This window comes from Panthera onca, chromosome B1, assembly GCF_046562875.1.
Source record: "Panthera onca isolate mPanOnc1 chromosome B1, mPanOnc1 haplotype 2, whole genome shotgun sequence".
In the NCBI taxonomy this organism is placed as follows: Eukaryota; Metazoa; Chordata; class Mammalia; order Carnivora; family Felidae; genus Panthera; species Panthera onca.
Window position 1 is genome coordinate 47,096,970 of NC_138342.1, and position 7,147 is coordinate 47,104,116.

Here is a 7,147-nt window from a genome sequence, read left to right on the forward strand (position 1 = left end):
TTCATAATTGCTTCATGAAATTCTGGTAGGGAAAATACCTATCCAAAGTAAGTGAATTATGGACAAGGGGCTCCCCAAAAGTGAAAAGGAAACCAAATGTGAAAAATAATGTTTCATGTATTGGTCTATTTCTGATTCAAAAGTGATCTCTTTAATAGCCTTCAAGTATGGATTGTCATAATAAAAAACACAACAGAACTCACAGTAATAACATAATAACAGCAAGAAAACAAAAACAAAAAACAAAAAACAAAAACAAAAACCTAAGACCAAACAACCTAATGTCAGAAGCCAAGAAAAAATTAGCTAGAATTATAAGATAGATAAATTGAATTTAAGAATTTCTTGTATCTAGCACATGGCAAAAATTTGTTAAAATAGATGGTTATAATAAAAATAGCAAAATAATCGTCTATATGCCACCTACTCCTGGAAATATTAGAATTTGTACCACATAGAAAATTTGAAAAAAAATGTATTGATTTCTATATATTAGATATTGCTCAGTGACACTGTCAGAGTGTAATGCCCAAAGTCCATATTTAGCTAATTTTTGTGCATCTATTCAGAGATCTCAAATTGCAGAAGACAATTGGAAAGGTACAGAAGGATAGGATGTTAATAACATAGTCACCATGAGGGAAATACCTCTCTACAAAGCCTTGCAAGAGAAAGAAGAGTGATATATAAAAAGAACTGGGAGATGTTTATCTCAAAGACTCAAGATTTGCATTTAATATATTACCATAAATTATAAGGTTAATTTACTGAATCATAGGCAGAACATATTTGCCTAATTATAGCATGAGCAAATGTAAATCTGCCAACACAGAATCTATGGATGACACAAGTGTGGAAATGCACATACAATATTCACACACACACACACACACACACACACTCACAATAGACTTGGATATTCAGAGTGAGAACAACTTTAATATTTTGAAATTTTTGACAAATTTTTATAAACATGATTAGAATATAAAATATGCTAATATGCTTTCTAAAACATCTCAGTAAATAAAAACTATGCAGATATAATATACACAGCAACAAGGAGAAAAGAAAATCAGATAATGTACTAAAAAGGAAAAATAAAGACATTTTGCATTATGATAATATAAACGGGTAAAGCTTCCCTATTAAAGGCAAAGTTTCATACATTAAAACAAAAAAAAAACTAACATAAAGAAAAACAAGGCTACAAGGGTCATGGTTCTAGATTTCAAGTTATACGAATCTGTAGTCATCAAAACGGTATGGCACAAAAATAGACACATAGATCAATAGACCAGAATAGAAAATCAAGAAACAAATCTGTGATTATATGGTCAGTTTATCTTCAACACAAGAAGCAAGAATATGTGATGAGAAAAGACAGTGTCTTCAACAAATGGTTTTGGGACAACTGGACAGTGACATGTAAAAGAATGTAACTGGACCACTTTCTCACACCATACACAAAAATTAATTAAAAATGGATTAAAGACCTAAGTGTGAGACAGGAAACCATCAAAATCCTAGAAGAGAGCACAGGCAGTAATTTCTTTGACATTGGCTGTAGCAACAGTTTTCTAGCCATGTCTCCTGAGGCAAGGGAAATAAAAGCAAAATTAAAAACCTTCTGCACAGTGAAGGAAATCAACAAAACTAAAAGACAACCACTGAATGGGAGAAGATATTTGCAAATAATATATCTGATAAAGGGTTAGTATCCAAAATATATAGAGAACTTACATATCTCAACACCTGAAAATCAATCCATTTAAAAAATGTATGGAAGACATGAGTAGACATTTTTCCAAAGAAGACATACAAATGGCCAACAGAAACACGAAAAGATGCTTATAACATCACTCATCATCAGGGAAATGCAAATCAAAACTAAGATGCGATGGCACTTCACACCTGTCAGAATGGCTAAAATAAAACACACACACACACACACACACACACACACACACACACAAGAAACAAGTGTTGGTGAGGATGTGGAGAAAAGGGAACCCTCATACACTGTGGGTTGGAATGCAAACTGATGCAGCCTCTGTGGAAAACAGTATGGAGGTGCCTCAAAAACTTAAAAATAGAACTACCTTACAATCCAGTAATTTCACTGATGGGTATTTACCCAAAAAATACAAAAACACTAATTTGAAAGGATATACACACCCCTATGTTTATAGCACCATTATTTACAATAGCCAAATTGTAGAAACAGCCCAAGTGTTTACAAGTGTTTATCGATAGATGAATGGATAAAGAAGTGGTATATATATATATATATATATATATATATATATAATGAAATGTCATGTGGCCATAAAAAAGAATGAATTCTTGCCATTTGCTACTACATGGATAGATCTATATTACAATGTTAAGTGAAGTAAATCAATCAGAGAAAGACATACCAAATTATTTCACTCATACGTGGAATTTAAAAACAAAACAAATGAACAAACGTAAAAAAGAGAAAGAGAGATAAATCAAGAAACATACTCTTAATTATAGAGAACAAACAGATGGTCACAAGAGGGGAGGGGATGGGGGATGGGTGAAATAGGTGATGGGCATTAAAGAGTACAGTTACCATGAAGAGCACTGAGAAATGTATGGAATTGTTGAATCATTATATTCTACACCTGAAAGAAATAAAATATTGTATGTTAACTATACTGGAATTAAAATTAAAACTTTAATAATTAAAAAAATTTAAACAGAAAAAATGAAAAACTAATATTTTAAACAGATCCAAATAATACAAGTTGTTCATAGCCAGAGAATATTTGGAAGCAATAATTAAAAACTTGAATGTGAGGAGCACCTGGGTGGCTCAGTTGGTTAAGCCTCCAACTCTGTTCAGGTCATGATGTCACGGTTTGTGAGTTCAAGTTCTGGGTGGGGCTCTGTGCAGACAGCTTGGAGCCTGGAGCCTGCTTCAGATTCTGTCTCTCTCTCTCTGTCACTGCCCTTCCACCAATCGCGCTCTGTCTTCTCTGTCTCTGTCTCTCTGTCTCTCTCTCAAAACTAAACATTAAAGAAAAAAAAAACTTTGGGGTGCCTGGGTGGCCCAGTCGGTTAAGTGTCTGACTTCTGCTCAGGTCATGATCTCTCAGTTCATAGGTTCGAGCCCCACTTCGGGCTCTGTGCTGACAGCTCAGAACCTAGAGCCTGCTTTGGATTTTCTGTCTCTCTCTTTCCCTGCCCCTCCCAGCTCACCTTTTCTCTCTCTGTCAAAAATAAATAAAAAGGGTTTTAAAAAACCCCTTGAATGTGCAATTGAGAGTAGAAACTATACTTGGATTCCAGAAAACCAAGGAAATGTTAAAATAGGCATTTTAGGGAAGGTAGGACTTTCTTTGAATGGCAAAAGTCCATGTTTATAAACCTCCGCTGAGCCCCAGTAGAACACTGGCCATGGAACAATGTCTATCATTTCTGTATCTCAATTCATATTTTCCTGAAAGAGAATCTTATTTACAGCTCATCCTGTGGATAGTTCTTTTGTGGGTAAGTTTTAACCCATGTGTCCAATCAGCTAGGGAATTTGGGAACTTGAGCAGATCCTAATAAACTGGAGTGTGGACAACGCAGCTAATATCATCATCTTTTGTATGTGAGAGTGATACGATAAAACAAAATGACCCAACAGTGGAAAGAACAAGCAAAGAACAGTATCCTGAACAAACAGACACATGAATGCAGTATGTGCATTCAAAGAAGACAAAACAAGCAAAAAATGGCAAAAAAGAATTTAAGACAAAAATACTAGTATTGAACTCATTTTTTTTTTGTAAATTTCATGACTAATTTTCTAGCAACACTAGCACATGCAAAAATAAGAGTGATGATCATTTTAAATCCCATCACACAGAATACCTAGTAATAATACTTGGGAACTATCAGTACAGACATCTATGCCTGCAGTAAATATGCATAGGCATATTTAAAAAGAGGACAAATTGGTTAAACAGTCTACAGAAATACTCTTATATTAATACCGCAACTCCCATGTAACATATGCTAACTGTGATTTGGGTAAAAATATTTTTTTTTCCCAGAAAACACACACTACCAGAATGTTTTAAAAGACTGTCAAAGAACTAACTTCCCAAATATGCTTTTCCTCATTTAGCTCATGTAATTGTTGTAGGAACACATTCATATTTTACCTAAAAGACATTATTCCACTATGGAGCACTCACATTACACTAATGATTGAAATTAATTTATTAGAGATAATTTTATAACTACTATATTTTAGTAGAGTGTATTTTTTTATAATATTTGAACAATGACTTACATACATGTGCCTTTTAGATGTCTTGCAGCAAAATAAGAAATTTCAAAACCTTATCCTTAGAGATATTGTGCTGAATTGAAATTCTCAAAGAGACACTCTTCCATATGTCTTCTGTCTTCATCTGTGAAAATATGTCATATGGGCAGTTTTCTTCACTTCAGAATCAAGAATGATATATTTCAATTTGTTACTTTTAGAAGAAACACATTTAAAATAGTAAAAGGAAACTTTTTTAAACAGAGATCTCAGGATTCCGTGGTGATTAGTCTCTAAGTGAATTTAAAAGACTTCGTACTTACATTTTTATTGTTTAGCTGGAAAAACCGTAGCAGCTTGGCAGGTAGCAATTGGAAATCAATTCTCCAGATAATTTCTATACCTTTGTATGAGAGTCATGTTACATAATTTGAAATATGATACAAAGTTGCAGTTTTAGAAAAGCTACTAGTGAACTACATTGTATTGATATACCTGAAAATCTGATATTAGCAATGCTAGCTTTGCATCAATGAGGTTAACTTTGCACCTAGTACAGCAAAATTGGTTTCAGAATATAAAGCACTTTAAAATGGTTCCAAAGGGCAGTTATATTGTCTATTAAAAATTTTAGTCTAAAAAAAGTTTTGGTCCAATTCCAAGGTTGCATTATGCTTATCAGGGTGTATAATAAACATGAAATGGTTAACATTAATACTAATTAGTGCATAGTAATTCATACTAAATTTACAACAATACGGTGAATAACAAATAGGGAAAAAATTCTTCAACATTTGTAAAATGAAAATATTTTAAATGAAATAGATCCCCAAATTCTTTCTTCCAATGGATTATCTACTGCATTCTGAATATCACAGAGAAATGTTTTTTCAGTGTTATTATATTTAATTTATGTATCAAATATTAAGGGAAAAGAGTTCTCTGTAAGAAAGATATCTTCTATGTGTTTAATAAATATAATTATGTTTTTAATCAAACAAAAGGGCATATTGATAATTTTATTGAGAGATTAATTTGATTAAAATACAAAATCATGATTTTACATATATATGTGTGTATATATATATATATATATATATATATATATATTTATTCACAAAAAGAGATTCCTGGAAAACTGGTTCAGGTGGAAAACAAGGTTATAGAATGAAGTATTTCTAACTATACTTCAGATTCATGTTTCATATAATATATTGTATATATTATACAGCTTATTATATATGTATGTACACACACATGTATAGTCAAATATAATTATAACCATCACCCTGAATTGGAGCCTGGAGACTGGTGCTTATTGAGGACATGACCACATGACCAGTAGGATATCAAACCTCTCTTCAGTTTCATGTTGGGCAATATTATATTATCAGATATAGTTTGAATAGTGTGTGCTTTCCACTATGACTTTTAATAGCATTGGTTGGTGATAACCATTTGATTATAAATACATGGCTTCAAAACTCTGCTCATAGACATTTCATTTGAGGAGCCCAAACCATCAACACTGTAATTTCTACTCAGGAAATGGGCACAGAAACATAACAAGAAAGCTTATTGTGTTCTAATGGAGCTCAGTGGGAAAAAAGAGATTAAAGAGGACAATGATTTTGAGTAAAATTTGAGAAAGGGGAATGGTTTTTATAACTGGGCCCTTAAACCAAGAGGCATCTTTTTAGTTCAAACTTTATCTTTTAAATATGTTTTCCAAAGAAGGAAAGAGCAAAAAGAATTTTGATTTTCTTTTTCAATACTGTGACCAAAACCTAACCGGGAGCCTTCAAGCTGTTTGCTTTTCTCCTATGTTATTTATTTAAATCCCTAGGATTTATTTTTCTGTATTGCAAGTACATTCGCCTCAGCTCCTTGCATTCCATCATTGTCAAGCTAATACATTTTTTCCTTTGTAGTCAAAACAAAAAAAAATCTTATAAATATTTGTCGATTCTAATGACTAATTTTTAACTCAACCAGCTTCAAGAAATGCATCGTTTTTTCAAGGATTAGTAGAAACTCTTTGCATTAGTAATATGGAACCTCAAACATAAACAGAATATTTCATTTGGTCTCCCAATTCTCCATTACAGTCATGCTGTGTACAAGGCACTGTATGATATGCAAAGTGGTGTTAGTTCTAAAGAGCAGCCTTGAAGTCATATATCCTAGAGGATACGTAAATTAACATAAAACGAAAACATCTTATGTTGAGGGCTATGGATTAACTCTTTACTGTGCTACCTGGACTTTGACTTCCTATCATTTATTGAAATTCTACAAATACAACTGATAGCAGTTTCAAAGCTGGAACTGATCAGTGGAAGTGTTTGAAATATAGAGAAATGTCTTCAGAGAGACTTGAAAGAATGACAAATATTTATTTTCCAAACAACCTCAAAATAGAGGAAAAATATTTTCAAATTGACATAGCTCCCTATCTAAATTTATGGATGGGCACACTTTTTAAAAGTGAAGCTGACAATCTGCATAGGTCTAGAAGGTCAAAATAGCTTGAAGACCATGTTGCTGACTCAGAACTGTTCAGGAGCACAAGAAATTTCCTATGAGCAGGTACTAACTTGTGGGAAAGTCTAGCTGTGTGGTTAGTAGTTCAACATTTAAAGACATCAATGTACTTTTTATTCAGTTTTACTCTGGTTGGTGTAAGTTAACACAATGCCCAGCTATATAGTCATTACATGAAGGTAGTTTGTTTATTGGTTGTTAGGTATGGCTTTTAGCATTTATTGTACATTTACTGTGCTCAGAGTGCTTTTTAGGTGGGAATGGGATAGAATCACCCAACAGAGTATTCATTTTGAGGAGCTCAATATCTAATGAATA